This window comes from Balearica regulorum, chromosome W, assembly GCF_011004875.1.
Source record: "Balearica regulorum gibbericeps isolate bBalReg1 chromosome W, bBalReg1.pri, whole genome shotgun sequence".
NCBI lineage: Eukaryota > Metazoa > Chordata > Aves > Gruiformes > Gruidae > Balearica > Balearica regulorum.
In genome coordinates, this window is record NC_046219.1 from 29,871,443 (window position 1) to 29,895,175 (window position 23,733).

Here is a 23,733-nt window from a genome sequence, read left to right on the forward strand (position 1 = left end):
ATGGATTTTTGGCTAACAGAATAGAGCAGAAATTGTACTGTACAAATTAGAATTATCTGGAACTTTTTTTCCTTTCACTCTTGTTCCAAAAGCAGCATTAAATAAGTGGTTTATCTTGCCAAAAGAAAGATTAGTCACTTAATGTTTCTGAAATCACAGATAACCCAGCATGAGAAGACTTAAGTGTACAAGAAGTTCACATCTGCAGCTTTAAAACACCAACTTGAGAAACAGCAAGAGTCATCCCTCACCTTGATTCTGCTGACAGCCTCTTGTGCCTGCATCATTCTCACATTCTTGGAGGGAGTTTTCTCAGAAAGGAGTTGAGTGGAGCCAAGGTAATTGGCAGCAAAAATTATTCCATCAATCAAGTCTTCAGGATCACAAGGTCCAGGAACTAGAAATACAGGGAGGGGAAATCACATTAAACCATGGTAAAAACAATAATATCCTGACTACTTCAGCCTGTACCTAAGATCTGTAAATGCTCCTCTGAACTACTTCACTTGAGCATGATGGCATGACAACCAATACTTTTAAAAACGGCATAAAAAACACTGAGCACGTCTTCTCAACATCTCTCCAGCAGAAACTAATTGCGAATTCAAATTCTCACAACACATCATTCTCCTATAAGGCAGGGATCACTCTAGAGCAAAATAACCTCTTTAGTTTTGTTCTTACATAGAAACAAGAATACTTAAATTGTTCTCTCAGCACTTCTAATAGGCAGTGGAATCTCCTCAAGAGTACTTTACAATTATGATACATACACACACCCTCCCATGATAGAGGAGATCAATATTATCAAAATCACACTTGTTCCCAACAAGAGTATTGGGGTGGAGTGGGGTGGGGGAGGTGTTAAAGAAAAAGATTTTGATGGTAAATATACAGAGCAAGGGCTCTTGCGTTAGGAAAAAGCTACTTAGTTCTGCAAGATACTTGTGGTGGGTTGACCCTGGCTAGAGGCCAGGTGCCCACCAAAGCCACTCTATCACTCTCCCTTCTCAGCTGGACAGGGGAGAGAAAATATAACGAAAGGCTCGTGGGTCGAGATAAGGACAGGGAGAGATTGTTCACCAATTACCATCACGGGCAAAACAGACTCAACTTAGAAAAACTTAATCTAATTTATTATCAAGCAAAACAGAGTAGAGTAATGAGAAATAAAATCAAATCTTAAAACACCTCCCCCCACCACTCCCTTCTTCCCAAGCTTAACTTTACTCCCAACTTTCTACCTCCTCCCCCACAGCGGCACAGGGGGACAGGGAATGGGGGTTGCGGTCAGTTCATCACACATTGTTTCTGCCGCTCCTTCCTCCTCAGGGGCAGGACTCCTCACACTTCCCCTGCTCCAGCGTGGGGTCCCTTCCACGGGAGACAGTCCTCCACAAACTTTTCCAAGGTGAGTCCTTCCCACGGGCTGCAGTCCTTCACGAACTGCTCCAGCGTGGGTCTCTCCCATGGGGTGCAGACCTTCAGGAGCAAACTGCTCCAGCATGGGTCCCCCACGGGGTCACAAGTCCTGCCAGCAAACCTGCTCCGGCGTGGGCCCCTCTCTCCATGGGTCCACAGGTGCTGCCAGGAGCTTGCTCCAGCATGGGTTTCCCACAGGGCCACAGCCTCCTTCAGGTGCCTCCACCTGCTCCGGCATGGGGTCCTCCACGGGCTGCAGGTGGAATCTCTGTTCCCCATCATTCTCCATAGCCAGGACACTCCTGGTCCCTCTGGTAGCCAATTCCTCCTGTGTTCTTGCCCTTAGACACACACACACACACACACACACCCCCCCCGGCTCCCAGGCTATTTCACCTACTCACTGGCGAGTCAGGCTTGACTTTTGCTAGCACTCACACATTCACTTGCACACCTGCTCTCACTCGAGTTGCTGGCACCCAGACCCTCCAACCTCTGGTTTGACTCCAGTTGGTGGCACTCAGACCCCCATACACACACACATGCACACAAAATAGAGAGCCCTCCCTCACCCAGGAAGAGAGTCAGAAAGGAATTTAATAAGATAGGACAGACCGAGCTGATCAGGTGCAGGGCATGGCCAGACAAGCATACTGACCAGCCAACTATTTACACTCAACCAGCCCTTTTTATCCCCTTATCCCTCTATTTTCCCACATTTATTCCTCCCTAAACCTACTTGAATCCCTCCATTTCCCTGCCTTTGGTGGTTCCTCTAAACATTCCATAATAAGTTCTGTGTGACTCCAAGATGCTTTTCCCCTGCATCCCATAATGTTTCCCACTCCTAGGCAGCAACCACTCTTAGTCCGAAAGGTTATCTGGAGAGCTTCCTCAGATGACTCATGGTGATGGGTTTCATACCTGGAGACTGGGGCTGAGGCTCTCCTGGGAGAGTCCTAGAAAAGACCTGGACAGGAGATCCCTTCCTCAGAGTCTGTAATTTGGGTTCCCCTGCCGGCCTTAGTGCTTCTGTGCTCCTCTGGTCTTGTGGAGATAGGCCTTTGATGGGCTGATAGCTCCTGTGATGGGCCTTGGAGTAACTGGGGCAGGGTATTATTTGGGTTCCCACACCTGCCATTGCCTCTCTGGTCCTTTGTGTGTGTGCAGATGAGCTTTTGGTTATATAAAAAACTAGGAACGAGTACTTTAAATCTGCAAAAATAAATATATACACCATAGATGTATGGTGCGCCCTCAGCAAGTTTGCCGACGACACCAAGCTGTGCGGTGTGGTTGACACGCTGGAGGGAAGGGATGCCATCCAGAGGGACCTTGACAGGCTGGAGAGGTGGGCCCGTGCGAACCGCATGAAGGTCAACAAGGCCAAGCGCAAGGTCCTGCACGTGGGTCGGCGCAAGCCCGAGGACAAATACAGGCTGGGTGGAGAATGGATTGAGAGCAGCCCTGAGGAGAAGGACTTGGGGGTATTGATTGATGAGCAGCTCAACATGAGCTGGCAACGCGCACTTGCAGCCCAGAAAGCCAACCGTGTCCTGGGCTGCATCAAAAGAGGTGTGACCAGCAGGTCGAGGGAGGTGATCCTGCCCCTCTACTCTGCTCTTGTGACACCCCACCTGGAGTACTGCATCCAGCTCTGGGGGCCCCAGTACAAGAGAGACATGGAGCTGTTGGAGCGAGTCCAGAGGAGGGCCACGAAGCTGATCAGAGGGCTGGAGCACCTCTCCTATGAGGACAGGCTGAGAGAGTTGGGATTGTTCAACCTGGAGAAAAGGCGGCTCCGGGGAGATCTAATTGGGGCCTTCTAGTACCTGAAGGGGGCCTCCAGGAAAGATGGTGAGGGACTGTTTATCAGGGAGTGTAGTGACAGGACAAGGGGCAATGGCCTTAATCTGAAGGAGGGTCGATTTAGATTAGATGTTAGGAAGAAATTCTTCACTGTGAGGGTGGTGAGGCATTGGCACAGGTTGCCCAGAGAGGTTGTGGATGCCCCATCCCTGGAAGTGTTTAAGGCCAGGTTGGATGAGGCTTTGGGCAATGTGGTCTAGTGGAGGGTATCCCTGCCCATGGCAGGGGGGTTGGAACTAGATGATCGATCTTTGAGGTCCTTTCCAACCCAAACCATTCTATGATTCTAGATGCTCTAGAGGAAAAATTGACCTTGCAGTTTCATGCACTGATTCACTAATCATAAATTGAAACATAAGTAGTATTAACATGGGAATGGGGAGGGACTGTATACATACTTGTTCAAGGAAGGGGATAACTCTCATTACAGACACACACACACACACCCCCCCCCATGGAACAGCTATCGTTGCCACACGTTTTTTTTCTATGGGTGTCTGTCAAAGCATGACTGTGGTTATAGAATCATAGAATCACTTAGGTTGGAAAAGACCTTTAAGATCATCGAGTTCAATCATTAACCTAACACTGCCAAGTCCACCACTAAACCACATCTCTAAGTGCAACATCTACACGTCTTTTAAATACCTCCAGGGATGGTGACTCAACTGCTTCCCTGGGCAGCCTGTTCCAATGCTTGATAACCCTTTCAGTGAAGAAATTTTTCCTAATATCCAATCTAAACCTCCCCTGACACAACTTGAGGCTGTTTCGTCTCATCCTATCACTCGTTACTTGGGAAAAGAGACCTACACCCACCTCACCACAACCTCCTTTCAGGTAGTTGTAGAGAGCGATCAGGACTCCCCTCAGCCTCCTCTTCTCCAGGCTAAACAACCCCAGTTCCCTCAGCCCCTCCTCATAAGCCTTGTGCTCCAGTCCCTTGACCAGCTTCGTTGTCCTTCTCTGGACACGCTCCAGCACCTCAATGTCCTTCTTGTACTGAGGGGTCCAAAACAGAACACAGTATTCAAGGTGTGGCCTCACCAGAGCCGAGTACAGGGGCACAATCACTTCCCTACTCCTGCTGGCCACACTATTCCTGATACAAGCCAGGATGCTGTTGGCCACCTTGGCCACCTGGGCACACTGCTGGCTCATATTCAGCAGGCTATTGACCAGCACCCCCAGGTCCTTTTCCTCCAGGCAGCTTTCCAGCCACTCTTCCCCAAGCCTGTAGCGTCGCATGGCGTCATTGTGACCCGAGTGCAGGACCAGGCAATTAGCCTTGTTGAATCTCATACAATTGGCCTCGGCCCATCGATCCAGCCTGTCCAGATCCCTCTGCAGAGCCTTCCTACCCTCAAGCAGATCAACACTCTCACACAGTACTTGGTGTCATCTGCAAACTTATGGAGGGTGCAATCAATCCTCTCATCCAGATCACTGATAAAGATATTAAACAGAACTGGCCCCAATACCGAGCCCTAGAGAACACTACTTGTGACCAGCCACCAATTGGATTTAACTCCATTCACCACAACTCTTTGGGCCTGGCCATCCAGCCAGTTTTTTTGCCCAGCAAAGCATTTGCCTGTCCAAGCTGTGAGCAGCTCCATGGGCTGCAGGGGGACAGCCTGCCTCACCATGGTCTTCACCACGGGCTGCAGGGGAATCTCTGCTCCGGCACCTGGAGCACCTCCTCCCTCTCCTTCTTCACTGACCTTGGTGTCTGCAAATGTTTCTCACATCTTCTCACTCTGGCTGCAAAAGCTAGGGTTTTGTTGGTTTTTTTTTCCTTTCTTAAATATGTTATCACAGAGGCACTACCACTGTCGCTGATTGGCTCGGCCTTGGCCAGCAGCGGGTCCATCTTGGAGCCGGCTGGCGTTGGCTCTGTCAGACCTAAGGGAAGCTTCTAGTAGCTTCTCGCTGAAGCCACCCCTGTAGCCCCGCCCCCGCTACCAAAACCTTGCCACGCAAAACCAATACAATACTTAATGAATTCAGCTCTCATCAGCTTCTGTGTAAAGTTAAAAGTCAATGAGGTATTTATCACCTAACAAGTCAATACACAGAAACAGGTATAATATACAGGTTTTCAGGTGTTTGGGGATTATATCTGCAGAAGACAGGGCTTTTCTCTATATATGTTAAAATTCCAATGATCTGACAAAAAGGAAGGTTTATGCAAGAAGTTTCTTGGGTTTGCTACGAGTAAGAAAAAAGATCTACATTCAAGGCCAGTGAAAATGTACAGATACTCATCATTTGAGAGAATTTGAGAGAATTGGTAAAAATGTCTCTATGTTATCAAGAAGTATAAACTGGTTTTGCTCTCTATTTTGCTAGGAACAAAACCTGATCCTTTTAGAACAGAGTTTTTAGTCAACTCAAGAGTTAGCCTGAGATTTAATAAGTGATAAAGCCTGAAGTTGAACATAACACAAAAATTCCAATTTTCATCTAATTCCCAAAGATGATATTAATGAAGACTGAGAACTTTACGCCCAAAACAATATGGCATTATAAAGTTAATAAAATATTAGTAGCTAGAGCTAAATCTTAATCACACTCATAATATACACACAGATATGAGTACATACACAAACATTATCATGAAGCTTTCCCAATTTATGGCTTCTTTATAGATGAAAGTTTATGACTACTAAGTTTGAGGTACCTTGAGTGTGCTCAATCTGTTCAGATACTACATAAATGGACAACCAAAAAATGAAAGTAATTATGGTCACTAGTCACTTTCAAGAATGAAACCCAAAGGAATGGAATTTATATTGTTAGGGCTGCAGGCAAATGATTAGGCCACTGATTAGGCTGTGGCCCAAGGTTCAGCTAATTGAACAGGATGTGGAAAGCTATTGGCCGTGACATGAGAAATTGCTGGGCATGACAGGTAACAGAGTGAGAAGCTGCCCAAAGTTACAGACAGCACCATGAGGGACGTCTGGATTGCACTGGTGGTTAAGGGGGAGCTACGTGAGACTTCACAAACACCTGATGGAGCATTTGGGGCCTTTGGGGGAGTGGAACCTTGCAAGGTCGCAGTGCCTGGGAAACTGTAGCATATAAGGCTGAGAGTGTCTAGGGACTGGTGTCAGATATACCAAAATATGTATATGTATGTCAGATATACCAATATGTAGCAAAATGCCATTCACCACAGCTCTTTGGACCCAGCCATCCAGTCAGTTTTTTGCCCAGTGAAGAGTACATCCATCCAAGCCAAGATCAGCCGGTTTCTCCAGGACAATGCTGTGGGAAATGTTGTCAAAGGCTTTACTAAAGTCTAGGTAGACAACATCCACAGCCTTTCCCTCATCCACTAAGTGGGTGATCCTGTCATAGAAGGAGATCAGGTTAGGCAAGCAGGACCCATGCTGACTGGGCCTGATCACCTGGTTGTCCTGTACGGGCCACGTGATGGCATTCAAGATGCTCTGCTCTATAACCTTCCCCAGCACCGAGGTCAGACTGACAGGCCTGTAGTTCCCTGGATCTTCCTTCCGACCCTTCTTCATTCATGCCCCTTCTTCATTCATGCCCATTCTTCAAATGGGCGTCACATTTGCTAACCTCCAGTCAACTGGGATCTCCCTGGTTAGCCAGGACTGCTGAGAAATGGGAGCAGTGGCTTGGTGAGCACTTCCTCCAGCTCCCTCAGTACCCTTGGGTGGATCCCATCTGGCCCCATAGACTTGTGTGTGTCTAAGTGGTGTAGCAGGTTGCTAACCATTTCTCCTTGGATTATGGGGGCTTCACTCTGCTCCCCATCCCTGTCTTCCAGCTCAGGGGGCTGGGTGCCCCGAGAACAACCGGTCTTACTATTAAAGACTGAGGCAAAGAAGGCATTAGGTACCTCAGCCTTTTCCTCATCCTTTATCACTATGTTTCACCCCACATCCAATAAAGGTAGACAACATCCACAGCCTTTCCCTCATCCACTAAGTGGGTGATCCTGTCATAGAAGGAGATCAGGTTAGGCAAGCAGGACCCATGCTGACTGGGCCTGATCACCTGGTTGTCCTGTACGGGCCACGTGATGGCATTCAAGATGCTCTGCTCTATAACCTTCCCCAGCACCGAGGTCAGACTGACAGGCCTGTAGTTCCCTGGATCCTCCTTCCGGCCCTTCTTGTAGATGAGCGTCACATTTGCTAATCTCCACTCAACTGGGACCTCCATTACATTAGTTTTATGAAATATTAGAAAATCATTCACTAAGAAGCTGAAGAGCTTCCCAGGAAAACATGCAGCCATCCAGGTCTCAGGCTGCAGGGAATGCCAGAGCCTGTCACTGGGAATGGATGGCAGTAGTGAGAACGGCTGTGTGAGGTGTGACCAGGTGGACTATCTACTCAGCCTGGTGGCAGAGCTATGAGAGAAAGTAGAAAGGTTAAGGAGTATCAGGGATGCTGAGAGAGAGATAGACTGGTGGAGCCATGCTCTGCCCTCCCTGAGACAGAAACAGGGACAGACACCGGACAAAACCCAAGACGAAGGGGACCCTGTATCCTCCCCCTGCCAGGATGAAGGCAGTAGCTTAAAAGGAAGGGGTGAATGGAGGCAAGTCCCCACTCCGGGTGGCAGGTGAACCTCCTCCTTGGCCACCTCACCCTCCCAGGTGCCTCTGTACAACAGGTATGAGGCTCTGGATGTGGAAGGCCAGTCAAAGGAGGACATGGATGACGGTCCATCTACACCAGAGGTGTCGCCAAGGTCAGAAAGGCCTACCCTCTGTATCACAACCACCTCCACGAAGAAGAAAAGGCGGGTTATAGTTGTAGGGGACTCCCTTCTGAAGGGAACAGAAGGTCCGATATGCCGGAAAGACCCTCTTATTAGAGCAGTCTACTGCCTCCCTGAGGCCTGAGTTAAGGACATAACTAGGAAAACTCCTAGCCTGGTACAGCCCTCGGACCATTACCCATTAACTGCTCTTCCATGTGGGTGGCGATGAAGCTACAATGTATAGTACAAAAGCGAACAAAAGAGACTTCAGGTTTGGAAAGCTAAAGTCCTGATAGAATTAAATCTGGCCAGGGACATCAAGGGCAACAAGAAAAGCCTCTATAGGTATGTTGGTGATAAATGGAAGACTAGAGAAGATGTGGGCCCCCTCCGGAATGAAACTAGTTACCCAGGACATTGGGAAGGCTGAGGTGCTCAATGACTTTTTTGCCTCAGTCTTCACTGGCAAGCGCTCAAGCTACACCTCATAAGTCACAGAAGGCAAAGGCGGGGACTGGGAGAATGAAAAACCGCCCACTGTAGGAGAAGATCAGGTTCAAGAATATCTAAGGAACCTGAAGGTGCACGAGTCCATGGGACCTCATGAGATGCATCCGCGAGTCCTGAGGGAACTGGCGAACAAAGTGGCTAAGCTACTCTCCATCATATTTGAGAAGTTGTGGCAGTCCGGTGAAGTTCCCATTGACTGGAAAAGGGGAAACATAACCCCCATTTTTAAGAAGGGAAAAAAGGAAGATCCAGGGAACTACAGGCCGGTCAGTCTCACCTCTGTGCCTGGCAAGATCGTGGAGCAGATCCTCCTGGAGACTATGCTCAGGCACATGGAAAATAAGGAGGTGATTGGTGACAGGCCCCCAGCTGCAAACGCAAGGCCCCCGGCTGCCTGGTTAGAAACAGGACATGACATTGTATGGTATGGAATATCTCTTTGGTCAGTTTGGGTCAGCTGTCCTGGCCATGTTCCCCTCCCAGTTTCTTGGGTGCCCCTCGCCTTCTCGTTACCAGGGCAGTATGAGAAGCTGAAAAGTCCTTGACTACTTGGCAACAACTAGAAACATCAGTGTGTTATCAAGATTATTCTCATCCTAAACCCAAAACACAGCACTACACCAGCTGTCAGCAGGAAAATTACCTCTATCCCTGCCGAAACCATGACAGTATCCACCCCTTATTCCACACCATCTACGTCATGTCCAGGTCCCACATTTTCCAAGATGTTGCAATTAATCACCAACGGTTTTTTCTGTCTTTAGATATCTACACACAGATATTATTCTCTTAGTCAATGGACCGCCACTGTAAAACGTGTGTAAATTGTTCATAAATGTCCACAAAATTTCCATTGAGTTCCTTTAGTCCATGACTTTGGGCTCCGTCTGTCAGGATGGATCAGTCTTTCAGGGCAGAAAGATGGTGTGTGATGGTGGATTGCTGCATGCTGCATCCAAAACTTGTAGCTGATGCATCTGGTGCAGTCCATGCTCACACTCTGTGGGTTGAGACCTCAATCTTCAGGAAGTTGCTGGGTGGTCATTGCTAAAGGCAGTTCTGGTTTTCATCACCTCTGCACTTTGTTCAGTTTCATCAAAGTTCATTCTTTATTAAACTAGATAATTCTTACTGTAATACTATTACTATGGCATATAGAAAACATAATAACGATGATCTGCATTATCATATAGCAATTAACATCATACAATTAAAATCATTGGCTAGTCTCACCCAAAATCAAATCCCTTTGAGGTACACATTGGACTGTCCCATCTTTTCTCATTACCCACCAAGTGCACCCAGGTCCTTGAGCAAAACCAATCCAATGGACGGGTTTGCCTTTGCCCGAAGCAGGAGTAACCCACACTGTCTTCCCCAACATATTCTTCATGCCCACTACAGGGACTTTATCTCCTTCTACAGTACGTAAAAGATTTGATTGGGCAGGGCTAGCTTTAGCAGTCCATTGTATCATTCAATTTTCCCAGAGGCTGGTGCATGGTAGGGGATGTGATACACCCACTCAATGCCATGCTCTTTGGCCCAGGTGTCTATGAGGTTGTTCCACAAATGAGTCCCGTTATCTGACTCAATTCTCTCTGGGGTGCCATGTTGCCACAGGACTTGCTTTTCAAGACCCAGAATAGTGTTCTGGGCAGTGACATTGGGCACGGGATATGTTTCCAGCCATCCGGTGGTTGCTTGCACCATTGTAAGCACATGGCGCTTGCCTTGGTGGGTTTGTGGGAGCGTGATGTAGTCGATTTGCCATGCTTCCCCATATTTATATTTCAGCCATCTTCCTCCATACCAGAGAGGCTTTACCCGCTTGGCTTGCTTGACTGCAGTGCATGTTTCACATTCATGGATGACCTGTGAGATGGCATCCATGGTTAAGTCCACCCCTCGATCACGAGCCCATCTATATGTTGCATCTCTTCCTTGATGGCCTGAGGTGTCATGGGCCCACCGAGCTAGAAATAATTCACCCTTATGTTGCCAGTCCAGATCTACCTGGGCCACTTCAATCTTGGCAGCCTGATCCACCTGCTGGTTGTTTTGATGTTCCTCAGTGGCCCAACTCTTGGGTACGTGGGCATCTACGTGACATACTTTTCCAATTAGGTTGTCTAGCTGGGCAGCAATATCTTTCCACAATCTAGCAGCCCAGATGGGTTTACCTCTGCGCTGCCAGTTGCTCTGCTTCCATTAATTTAACCACCCCCACAGGGCATTATCCAGTATAAAGTACTGGTCACTTTTCTAGATCTGTAATATCTAAAGACAGCTGGATGGCTTTTGCCTCTGCAAACTGGCTCGATTCACCTTCTCCTTCAGCAGCTTCTGCGAGTCATGTCAGACTTAACGCAGCAGCCTTCCACCTCCGATGTTTTCCTACAACAGGACAGGACCCATCAGTGAACAGGGCATATAGCTTCTCATTTTCTAGTATATTATTATATAGTGAGGCCTCTTCAGCATGCATCACTTCCTCCTCTGGCAATATTCAGAAATCTTTGCCTTCTGGCCTGTCCATGATCACTTCCAGAATTCCTGGGCAATTGGGGTTTCCTATCTCAGCCTGCTGTGTGATCAGTGCAACCCACTTACTCCACGTAGCATCAGTAGCATGATGTGTAGAGGGGATCCTCCCTTTGAACACCCAGCCCAGCACTGGCAGTCGGGGTGCCAGGAGGAGCTGTGCTTCAGTACCAATCACCTCTGAAGCAGCTCGAACCCCTTCATAGGCTGCCAATATCTCCTTTTCAGCTGGAGTGTAGCGGGCCTCGGATCCTCTGTATCCCCAACTCCAAAACCCCAGGGGTCAACCTCGAGTCTCCCCTGGTGCTTTCTGCCAGAGACTCCAGGTAGGGCCATTCTCCCCAGCTGCGGTATAGAACACATTTTTAACATCTGGTCCTGCCCGGACTGGCCCAATGGCTACTGCATGAACTGTTTCCTGTTTAATTTATTCAAAGGCTTGTCACTGCTCAGGGCCCGATTTGAAATCGTTCTTCTTCCAGGTAACCTGACAGAGAGGGCTTACAATCAGACTGCAATTTGGAATATGCATTCTCCAAAAACCCAAAATGACTAAGAAAGCTTGTGTTTCCTGTTTGCTAGTCTGTAGAGTCATAGCTGTTATTTTGTTGATTGTATACATTGGAATCTGATGGCGCCCATCTTGCCATTTTATTCCTAAAAACTGAATCTCCTGTGCAGGTCCCTTGACCTTACTTCGCTTTATGGTGAAACCAGCTTTCAGAAAGATTTGGACTATGTTCTTCCCTTTCTCAGAGACTTCTTCATCTGTGTTGCCCCATATGATGATGTCATCAATGTATTGCAGGAGTTCCGGAGCTTCACTCTGTTCCAATGCACTCTGGATCAGTCCATGGCAAATGGTGGGGCTGTGTTTCCACCCCTGGGGCAGTCGGTTCCAGGTGTACTGGACACTCCTCCAAGTAAAAGCAAACTGTGGCCTGCACTCTTCCACCAAAGGGATTGAGAAAAAACCATTTATGATATCAGTTGTTTCATATCACTTGACTGCCTTTGACTCCAGTTCATATTGAAATTCCAGAATGTCTGGCACGGCAGCACTCAGCAGCGGCATGACCATTCAGTGGCTTGGTGAGCACTTCCTCCAGCTCCCTCAGTACCCTTGGGTGGATCCCATCTGGCCCCATAGACTTGTGTGTGTCTAAGTGGTGTAGCAGGTTGCTAACCATTTCTCCTTGGATTATGGGGGCTTCACTCTGCTCCCCATCCCTGTCTTCCAGCTCAGGGGGCTGGGTGCCCCGAGAACAACCGGTCTTACTATTAAAGACTGCGGCAAAGAAGGCATTAGGTACCTCAGCCTTTTCCTCATCCTTTATCACTATGTTTCACCCCGCATCCAATAAAGGTTGGAGATTCTCCTTAGCCCTCCTTTTGTTGCCAATGCATTTATAGAAACATTTCTTATTGTCTTTTACAGCAGTAGCCAGATTAAGTTCTAGTTGGGCTTTGGCCCTTCTAATTTTCTCCCTGCATAACCTCATGACATCTTTGTAGTCCTCCTGAGTTGCCTGCCTCTTCTTCCAAAGGTCACAAACTCTGTTTTTTTCCTGAGGTCCAGCCAAAGCTCTCAGTTCAGCCAGGCCAGTCGTCTTCCCCACCAGCCCATCTTTTGGCACATAGGGACGGCCTGCTCCTGTGCCTTTAAGATTTCCTTCTTGAAGAATGTCCAGCCTTCCTGGACTCCTTTGCCCTTCAGAACTGCCTCCCAAGGGACTCTGTCAACCAGGCTCCTAAATAGGCCAAAGCCTGCCCTCCGGAAGTCCAAGGTAGCAGTTCTGCTAACCCCCCTCCTTACTTCTCCGAGAATTGAAAACACTATCATTTCATGATCACTATGCCTAAGCCAGCCTCCAACCATCACATCACCCACAAGTCCTTCTCTGTTCACAAACAACAGGTCCAGCAGGGTGCCTTCCCTAGTGGGCTCACTCACCAGCTGTGTCAGGAAGTTATCTTCCACATACTCCAGGAACCTCCTAGACTGTTTCCTCTCTGCTGTATTGTATTTCCAGCAGATACTTGGTAAGTCAAAGTCCCCCAGGAGAAGAAGGACTAGTGATCATGAGACTTCTCCCAGGTGCTTATAGACTATTTCATCTGCCTCTTCATCCTGGTTGGGTGGTCTATAACAGACTCCCACCACGATGTCTGCCTTGTTGGCCTTCCCCCTGATTCTTACCCATAAACACTCGATCCTTTCATCACCATCATCAAGCTTTAGACAGTCAAATCACTCCTTAACATACAGGGCTACCCCACCACCTCTCCTTCCTTGCCTATCCCTTCTGAAGAGTTTATAGCCATCCATTGCAGCACTCCAGTCGTGTGATTCATCCCACCATGTTTCCGTGATTGCAGCTATATCATAGTTTTCCAGCTGCACAGCAGCTTCCAGCTCCTCCTGTTTGTTACCCATGCTGCGTGCATTGGTGTAGATGCACTTCAGTTGGGCTATTGATCCCACCACCTTTTGAGGGGGAGAAGCCCTAATTCCTATGTGACTGTTCTCAGGCGCTTCCATGGTTTCTAATACATTGTCCTGGTTTCAGCAGGGATAGAGTTAATTTTCTTTCTAGTAGCTGGTATAGTGCTGTGTTTTGGATTCAGGATGAGAATGATGTCGCTAACACACTGATGTTTTTAGTTGTTGCCAAGCAGTCAAGGACTTTTCAGTTTCTCATACTGGCCTGCCAACGAGAAGGCTGGGGGCGCCCAAGAAGCTGGGAGGGGACACAGCCAAGACTGCTGACCCAAAGTGACCAATGCCATACGATGTCATGTTCCGTATATAACTGGGGGGGTGGGCCGGGAGGCGGGGCAGCTCAGGGTCTTGCGGAGCATCAACTTCTGGTGGTGAGAAATTGTGCTGTTCAACACTTGTTTTGTATATACTTTTATATTTATTATTGTTGTTGTTGTTATTATTATCTTCTTTTTCTGTCCTATCAAACTGTCTTTATCTCAGCCCACGAGTTTGGGTTTTTTTTTTTCCATTTTCAGTTCTCTCCCCCATCCCACTGGGAGGGTTATGTTAGAGTATGAAATTATCATCTGGTGAATAAAAGTGTAGTGCAGGTGAAAGCTTTTCTCAGACTATCAATTACCTGCATAAAAATAGTGTGTTCAATGTTTTAAGCAACTGCCCACTGGACCAATATCTCAAAGACTGCTAAGAGATTTTTTTATTTGTTGAGGGGCAGGGACACACTTTAAGATGGTCTGTGACGGAGAGAGGGCTGTCTACCAGAGACACATCTTCATTGGTTTGAATTTCCGAACATCAGCTAGTTTCAAAGCAATCTATGTAATTTACACCAGTTCATCTGGTCACAGGTTCTAAAATATACAACATATACTTTTAAAGACTAAACCAATGCAAAAATTTACAGTCTAAAGACAGTACACTGTAAAGCAATCAAGGAATTCAAAGATATTCCAAATTAAATATGACATCATTGTTGGGGTTTTTTTTTGCCATTCTATAAAGCATAAGGGTTATTTAATCAGAGGATAAGTACCTGAAAATCAGGGCAAGTTTCCTCCTACTTGCCTGCCAATTAAATCTCAGTTTTGTGGAGATTTTGACTCTTTTGTCTAACCTCTATTCCTTATCAGACAACAAATTACTCTCTACACACGCATTCACATGCATTATGAATTCCATGGTGATTTTTTTTTTTTTTAAATCAGTGATTTAAATGATATCAATAACAACTCAGTAGGTAGGTGGCAGGAGCCATCAATAAAATGTGACAAAATAAGAGAGATTTTACTCAACTTCCAAAAAAGCCTACTAGGGTTTAATTCAAGTTCCAGGTTGGACACAGTTTAATCTAAATCAGTTCATCCAACCTTAGCAAGTTTTGTGTTCGGCACATAAAAATAGGTTCTATACATTAAAAACATTTGAGTTCTTCAATTAATGAAAAAAAAAATTATCTTATGAATATATATCTTACCTTCAACATATGTTGGGAATGAAGCCAAGCTTTTTCTGGGCTGTAATCAAGACAAATAGGATTTCAAACAGAACAAAGTATGCGTAAATACACATTAAAAATTCCTCCATAAAAATGATATCACAATAATAGTTATTAGCAAAAGATGATGAGAGTTTATTAGGAAAATATTTACTTTTAAATTAAAAGTCTGACCAATTATTAGAGGGTTATTATCCCTAAATATGGTATATTCTATTAATACCTTCATCAAGCAGGCAACACACTACATTATTTTGAATTAGCTCTTAGTGTTTGGCAACATACTTCCTGATTACTAATTAGTGCTGTGCTCTCTTTAACAAACAGAAATACAGGAAAATACATAATCTCTCAAAGACATTTTCCAAATAAATACATATGGAGATATTTAAAATGGACCAATACTATTACTGTTCATGACAAAAAGCATTGACCTGCTCTGTTAATTATGAACCAAATTTAATTGCTTATTAGGATTGTCCTTGACAGGCTATGTAGCCACCTATATCTGCTGGAGTAAATGCATTTAATAGCAGTCCTACACTGATTACGTTTATGCTGTAACAAGCACAAAAGTACATATAAACATGCACGATTTGGACAATGAAAACTGCAAGTAAAGCATTTTTTCTGTGTTTGTTTAATGAAGTAAAAAATCAAATAAAGTCTCACTTTCATGAAAGGTGGACTAATAGAAAAAAAACCCCAAAATGTCCGTCCTATATTTGTAGACGCACAGACTAAAAAAATACCTCATTTCCAAATGTAATTTTCTATGAAAGATTCTGTGGTAACAATATAAACACCTAGAAATGATAACTTCAGGGAGACTCACCATTTTGCTATATTCAACAATATATCTATATGGGAGAATTTACTAAAGACAACTTTGTATAAAAAAACCCCATGGTAATAGGTATACTAAAGCATATGCTGCTATTAAATCTTTTTGAAATAAAAGTTTTGGATAAGCCAAGCATTACAAGATGTTGACAAAGCTGAACCTCATTCTACAATGCATTACATTTGGAGCAATATATATATATAAAAAAAAAAAACCAAGATCCATGTATGATCAGGATAAAGTCCAGTGTCTCAGAAGAGGTTCAGTTGCATTTACATATTCACATATATACCAAGTTGTTTTCCTTTATGTTAGGCAGTTTATCAGGTTCTGTGCACTTGTGACAAATCAATCACTTGGGAAGTGCATGCTTATGTGACAGGTAAATGACTAATCCAGTGAGTCTTTTCCATTTATTGTTACAAGGATGCAAGGAATAAGTAATATTTTTCATCCTACTACACTGTTCTCACTGTAAAATAATTGGTGGCAGAAAAACAAAAGGCACATGAAACAGAAAACAGAGCCTAGAGAACCTTAAAATACTTAGCCTTTCCTCATGAAAGAGAGTTGCTGAGTTGTCCAGCAAAACCATGAAAGCTCTTGTGGTGGATTTGGCAGTGTTAGGTTTACGATTGGACTCAATGATCTTAAAGGTCTTTTCCAACCTAAATGATTCTATGATTCTTCTCAAATAGCAGCAGAGAGAAATTTGTGACTAAGTAATGACAGCCTGGCGTCAAAATGCTTAAGGGAAATCAAGTGCTGATAGGACACAAGCATTTATTTTCAAATCAGGAGTGGCTGTTCAATCTGTTGCGATGACTTTATTTTTACTGTGCCACCTATATCCACTTCAATAATTGCATGCAATTGCTGCTACTGTGATGTTAGCAGAGATTCAATTAGCTGGATTCTGACAGGCCTAGAGAACAAAACAACCATACACTTCCAAAAAATCAGGGGCAGCTTATCCACATAAGTATCCTTTTCAAAGCATACATATAATTTTTTTTAAAAAAAAACTCGAGGCCTAACCAAATTTTAAGTATATAATTACTGGTTTGACAGATATTCAGTTATCTGACTAGCCAATAAAATTTCATTTCAGGATAAAGCTGTGTAAACTAAGATCAAAATAATGTTTTTATTACAAAGAATCAACACAGACAATTATTTCATTCATTATCCATGTCAAGAAACACTGATAAAACTAAATAACAAGATATTAGATAACATTATTGAAAAAGGGGAATCAATTTTTAATTATTTATCCATGAGTAATAAAAAATAGGTAATTAATGTTGAATTACTGTTTTTGTCCATCAGCTGAACACTGTAAAATTTACATTTTAAATAAAGGTTTTGTTAAGACCTAAAAGTGTTTCCCAAAAATTATGAGGCTTTGTCATTATTATTTTTGTAAGGGAGATACTAAACCATGCAGTGCTGCTTATTTGCATGGAAAAAAAACCAGCACCCCACAACACATCTGACTGAAATTACTCTGAAAGTTTATCACTTTTAACACTGTATGTGATCACATATTGAAAACTAAAATGGATAGCATCTTGTTTGTTTTTTCCTTTGAGTAAGATTAATGATATCTAACAACTGTCAGCCTTTAGCGTTGTCACAAAGCAACTACATCTGTAAACTGAATAAAGCCAGAGACTTTAGCAAGCTAAAGAATATTGTAGATGAAATCGTAATGACACAGTCCAGTACTGTTGAAGGCTTTGGTGCAGGATAAATTAAGGACAAAATCCCTAAGTCTTCTGAAAGATTCCATCCCCTTCTAAATGCAAGCATAGTTTTAAATTAATATATATACACAGGCTACAAGCTTTTTATCGTCCTAGATGATAAAAAAGAAAAAAAAAAGAAAGAATGAACTAAGTCTTGTTTAAATTTCAACCAATATTTCTGGTTACAGTAGACTGGTTTATTCATTTGTAGAAGATATCATGCTGTTAGCTGATAGCTAAGCACAAGTTATCTATCAGCAAATGTGTCTACTTGCTTACAGTTCTCTGTTAACAAATCTAACATTGAAGTTTGAAAAAAAAAAAATCCTCATCTCATATCAGTGAGATGAGAAGCATTTCTCATCTCATCTCAGTGGAACTACTGCAGTGTGGAAACCTGCCAGGTGCAGACCTTGAAAAAAAAAAAAAAAAAAAAAAAAAGAAGTGTATAGCTTGCTTTCAAGGAGCCCAGAGTCAGGACTCCTAGATTCTAGTTCCAGTTCTGCCTGTGATTCAATGGCAGGCTATTGACAAATCACTTACTTGTTCCTATGAGTCAGTTTCCCATCAATAAGATAGCAGGTAGCATTAAATTACTACACTGGAAGGGCCTATTCACCTGGCTGAGAAATGTTATTTTCTTTATGGCAAGATATTCTGCAGAGATAAGGAAGAGGGCTAGTTCCTCTTGCCCTGAATACAGAGGTGACATTGGCAGCTGTTCCTCAATAAATCAGTACCCTCTAGCCTGTTAAACAAGTGCTGTTGTGGCTAAACACAGAGTAAGGAATGCCATCGCAAATGATCTTAGATACAGTATGTTATGCAGGGAGGCAAGCACAAAAGAAAAATGACAAATCTGTTTTTTCTTTTTGTTGCTGTTTTGGTACAAGAGAGGAGATTACACATGTACAAAGAGGTAAAGAAAATAGAAAGGCATAAGCAATACAGACAAGATGATGGCTTTTAAAAACATTGCACTACCTCTTTATTAGTGGAGGTCTCTGCTGTACTGCAGACATCCTGATGATGTTGCCTACTTGGTTCAGCAACCCAGGGTGGAGAGGAATCAGGAGATAGAGACTAGACATGGTAAGAAAATAAAATTACATAAATTGAGTGACTGATCTAGAAAAATCTCTGGTTTGGCGGTGGAAATTAGAAACGAGGAAAACACCAAAACATGACATACACTTTCTGAAGTGTTATAGCCCTTCCTTTTCATTGCAATGATCACAAACAGTCTTTTGGGATGTTGAGACTTATCTAAACAGCTAAATTGTCACAGAAAACTTTTTTTTTCTTTGCAATAATCTATTAAATTAAGCACACTGAAAAATTAATAGCTGCCCTCAGTGCTAGATAACTTTGCTGGGTTGACCTTGGCTAGCTGCCACACACCCACCCAGCTGCTCTCTCACTCCCCCTCCTCAACAGAACAGGGGGAGAAAATAAGATGGAAAAGCTCATGGGTCGAGATAAAGACAGGAAGATCACTTACCAATTACTGTCACAGGCAAAACAGACTTGAGGAAAATTCCTTTAATTTATTGCCAATTAAAATAGATTTGGATAGTGAGAAACAAAGACAAATTAAAACAACTCCTTCTCCCCACCCTTTTTCCCAGGCTCAACTTCACTCCTTCATTCCCGACTCTTCTATTTCCCCACACCCCGAGCAACACAGAGGGGGTGGGAAACGGGGGATTTAAGTCAGTCCATAACAGTTCCCCTCTGCCGCTCCTTCCTCCTCACACTTTTCCCCTGCTCCAGCATAGGTCCTCTCCACAAGCTGCAGTTCCTGTCAGGAAAAATCTGCTGTATCATGGGTTTTCCACAGGCCTCAGTTACTTAAGGAAATATCCGCCTGCTCTGGTGTGGGGTCCTCCACAGGCCCCAGTGTGGTATCTGCTCCAGTGTGGTCTCTTCCACAGGTTGCAGGGAAATATCTGCTCTGGTGCCTGGACAACCTCTTCCTGCTCCTTCTTCTCTGACTTTGGTGTTCATACTACTGTTTCTCACTTTTTTCCCCCCCCTCACTCCTCTGCTCGTCATCTGGCATTTTTGTCCTTTCTTAAATGTTTTCACAGAGGTGCCACCAACTTTGCTGACTGGCTCAGTTTCAGCCTGCTGTGGGTCCATCAACAAGCTGGCTGGAACTAGCTGTGTCCAGCACAGGACAGCCCCATGTCTCTTCCCACAGAAACCACCCCTGCAGCCCCTCCGCTACCAAAACCTTAACTAAATCTTAATGGAGAAACTATCTTTCAGACTATTTCCCCCACTCATTCACTATCATAGAGAATGTTCTTTTCTGTTCTAACTATAAAACCTTCATCAGATATCATATACTTGGGAAAGTCATATTAGAAAAATAAAGTGAACAGCACAGAAAACCAGTATCATGAATTTTCTGTCTCTGTGTGATCCACCACCTTGGTAAGCCGCTATGACAAATGCTATCATACTAATAGGAGACTCCTATGGAATGCTGCTAATATTAAAGAGTTATAGCCAGGTATCTAAAATCAAGAGTAGTAAGTACTTTAGTGCAAATATGATACAAAAATGCAGCATGTAAAAGAGTGTAAAGCTTTGACACAGTAAGTATTTCAAACCCAGATCTTTAGGAGATGTGGCAGTGCAGATGTCACAAGGTGAACCCTAAGAGGAAGCTTTAGTATTCAGTTATGCACACTGGTGATTTTATTAGCCCAGCAGCACTGAAATTCTACAAAGTCTCCTTCAACATAGGAATCTTGGTCCTTGCTTTGCCAGATCAGTACAGTTTGCCACTAATAATAGAAGAGTCAAATACTATCCTTCTAGATTCATAAAGCAATTATTACATCCCTTCTCTAAGCCAGCTAGTGTTATAACACTGTAGTATAACTATATTTCTACTTTGAGATGTCAGCAGCAATAACCCAGAAGCAAATTCTTGGCTGCATTCCCACCCCAGCTTATATCTTGAACTCTATGAAATATTATGCTATGAAATCTGATTTCTACTGCTTTTTCTTCACAAACACACAACAACAACAAAATCCACACACACCCCCTCCACCTTTTTCCTCACTTCTTGAAAAAGCCTATCTTATATGTTTACTAAAAAGAAATTCCAGAATCACATTGTATTGGGTCTGGCTGAGAAGGAGTTAATTGTCATCGTAGTGCTGTGCTCTGTATTGGTAGCTAGCAAGGTGTTTATTCACCAAGGGGAAATCATTCCTGACCAATCTGATAGCCTTCTATGATGGCATGACTGCCTGGGTGGATGAGGGGAGAGCAGCGGATGTTGTCTACCTCGACTGCAGCAAGGCTTTTGACACTGTCTCCCATAACATCCTCGTAGGCAAGCTTAGGAAGTGTGGGTTGGATGAGTGGACAGTGAGGTGGGTAGAGAACTGGCTGAATGGCAGGGCCCAGAGGGTTGGGATAAGTGGTGCAGAGTCTAGTTGGAGGCCAGTATCTAGTGGTGTGCCCCAGGGGTCAGTACTTAGTCCGGTCTTATTCAACATATTCATCAATGACCTGGACGAGGGGACAGAGCGTTCCCTCAGCAAATTTGCCGATGATCGTAAACTGGGAGGAGCGGCCGACACACCAGAAGGCTGCACTGCCATTCAGCGAGATCTGGAAAGACGAGAGAATTGGGCAAAGAGGAACCATACGAAATTCAATAAGGGCAAGTGTAGGGTCCTGCACCTAGGGAGGAACAACCCCAAGCACCAGTACAGGTTAGGGGTTGACCTGCTGGGAAGCAGCACTGCAGAGAAGGACCCGGGAGTCCTGGTGGACAACAAGCTCTCCATGAGCCAGCAACGTGCCCTTGTGACCAAGAAGGCCAATGGTATCCTGGGGTGGGTTCAGAAGAATGTGGCCAGCAGGTTGAGGGAGGTTATCCTCCCCCTCTACTCTGCCCTGGTGAGGCCCCATCTGGAGTACTGTGTCCAGTTCTGGGCTCCCCAGTTCAAGACAGACAGGGAACTACTGGAGAGAGTCCAGCAGAGGGCTACAAGGATGATTAGGGGACTGGAGCATCTCTCTCATGAGGAAAGGCTGAGAGAGCTGGGTCTGTTTAGCCTGGAGAAGAGAAGACTGAGAGGGGATCTTATCAATGCTTATAAATATCTAAAGGGTGGATGTCTAGAGGAAAGGGACAGATTCTTTTCAGTGGTGCCCAGCAACAGGACAAGGGGCAATGGGCACAAACTGGAACACAGGAAGTTCCATCTGAACATGAGGAAAAACTTCTTTACTTTGAGGGTGACAGAGCACTGGAACAGGCTGCCCAGAGAGGCTGTAGAGTCTCCTTCTCTGGAGATATTCAAAACCCGCCTGGATGCAATCCTGTGCAACCTGCTCTAGGTGAAGCTGGTCTAGCAGGGGGGTTGGACTAAATGATCTCCAGAGGTCCCTACCATTCTGTGATTCTGTGATTCTGTGATTCAACCCACAAGGGTTTTTTCCATTCTCCTACCCATCCCTTTGGTGGCGAGTGAGCAAGTGGCTGTGTGGTGCTCAGTTACTGGCTGAGGTTAAGCAATGACACCACGGGCTGCAGTTCTTCACAAACTGCTCCAGTCTGGATCCCCCACGGGGTCACAAGTCCTGCCAGCAAACCTGCTCCAGCGTGGGCTCCTCTCTCCACAGGTCTGCAGATCCTGCCAGGAGCCTGCTCCAGTGCAGGCTTCTCACAGGGTCACAGCCTCCTTCGGGTGCATTCTTCTACTTCAGCATGGGGTCCTCCACAGGCTGCAAGTGGATATCTGCTCCACCGTGGACCTCCATGGGCTGCAGGGGGACAGCCTGCCTCACCATGGTCTTCACCACAGTTGGGCTGCAGGTGGATCTCTGCTCCGGCACCTGGAGCACCTCCTCCCCCCTCCTTCTTCACTGTGTTGGGTTTGCGTGGCAAGGTTTTGGTAGCGGGGGGGGGCTACAGGGGTGGCTTCTGTGAGAAGCTGCTAGAAGCTTCCCCTGTGTCTGATAGAGCCAATGCCAGCTGGCTCCAAGACAGACCTGCCGCTGGCCAAGGCCAAGTCAATCAGCGCCTCTGTGATAACATATTTAAGAAGGAAAACAAAAACAATTAGAGAGAGCTTTTTGCAGCCGGAGAGAGGAGTGAGAAGATGTGAGAAACTCTGCAGACACCAAGGTCAGTGCAGAAGGAGGGGGAGGAGGTGCTCCAGGCACCAAAACAGAGATCCCCCTGCAGCCCGTGGTGAAGACCATGGTGAAGCAGGCTGTCCCCCTGCAGCCCATGGAGGAAGGATGATGGGGTGTAGAGATTCCACCTGCAGGCCGTGAAGGACCCCATGCCAGAGCAGGTGGAGGCACCTGAAGGAGGCTGTGGCCTGTGGGAAACCCATACTGGAGCAAGCTCCTGGCAGCACCTGTGGATCCGTGGAGAGAGGAGCCCACGCCGGAGCAGGTTTGCTGGCAGGACTTGTGCCCCCCGTAGAAGGGACCCACACTGGAGCAGTCTGGTCCTGAAGGCCTGCACTCCGTGGGAGAGACCCACATTGGAGCAGTTCGTGAAGGACTGTCTCCCGTGAGAGGGACTCCATGTTGGAGCAGGGGAACGATGAGAGGAGTCCTCCCCCTGAGGATGAAGAAGTGGCAGAAACACCGTGTGATGAACTGTCCGTACCCCCCATCCACCGTCCCCCTGTGCCACTGCGGGGGGGCAGAGGTTGAAGCCGGGAGTGAAGTTGAGCCTGGGAAGATGGGAGGGGTGGGGGGAGGTGTTTTAAGAGTTGATTTTATTTCTCATTCCTCTACTCTGTTTTACTTGGTAATAAATTAGATGAATTTCCTTTCTAAGTTCAGTCTGTTTTGCTCGTGACGATATTAGTGAATGATCTCTCCCTGTCCTTATCTCAGCCCATAAGCTTTTCATTATACCTTTTCTCTCCTGTCTGGTGAACGAGGAGAGTGATAGAGCAGCTCTGGTGGGCACCTGGCCCCCAGCCAGGGTCAACCCACCACATTCACTGACCTCGATATCTGCAGAGTTGTTTCTCTCACACATTGTCTCCTC

At 45.4% G+C, this 23,733-nt stretch overlaps 1 long non-coding RNA gene across 1 annotated transcript; it reads right to left on the minus strand.

The window, feature by feature from the left end:
• Positions 1–254: 254 nt before the first annotated feature.
• On the minus strand, positions 255–20,031 carry LOC142599228 (uncharacterized). The gene is made up of 3 exons (XR_012832850.1): positions 18,672–20,031; positions 15,075–15,114; positions 255–397 (listed from the first exon to the last, which is right to left on the minus strand). It is a non-coding gene; the product is annotated as an uncharacterized LOC142599228 (long non-coding RNA).
• Between the last annotated feature and the right edge of the window lie 3,702 nt (positions 20,032–23,733).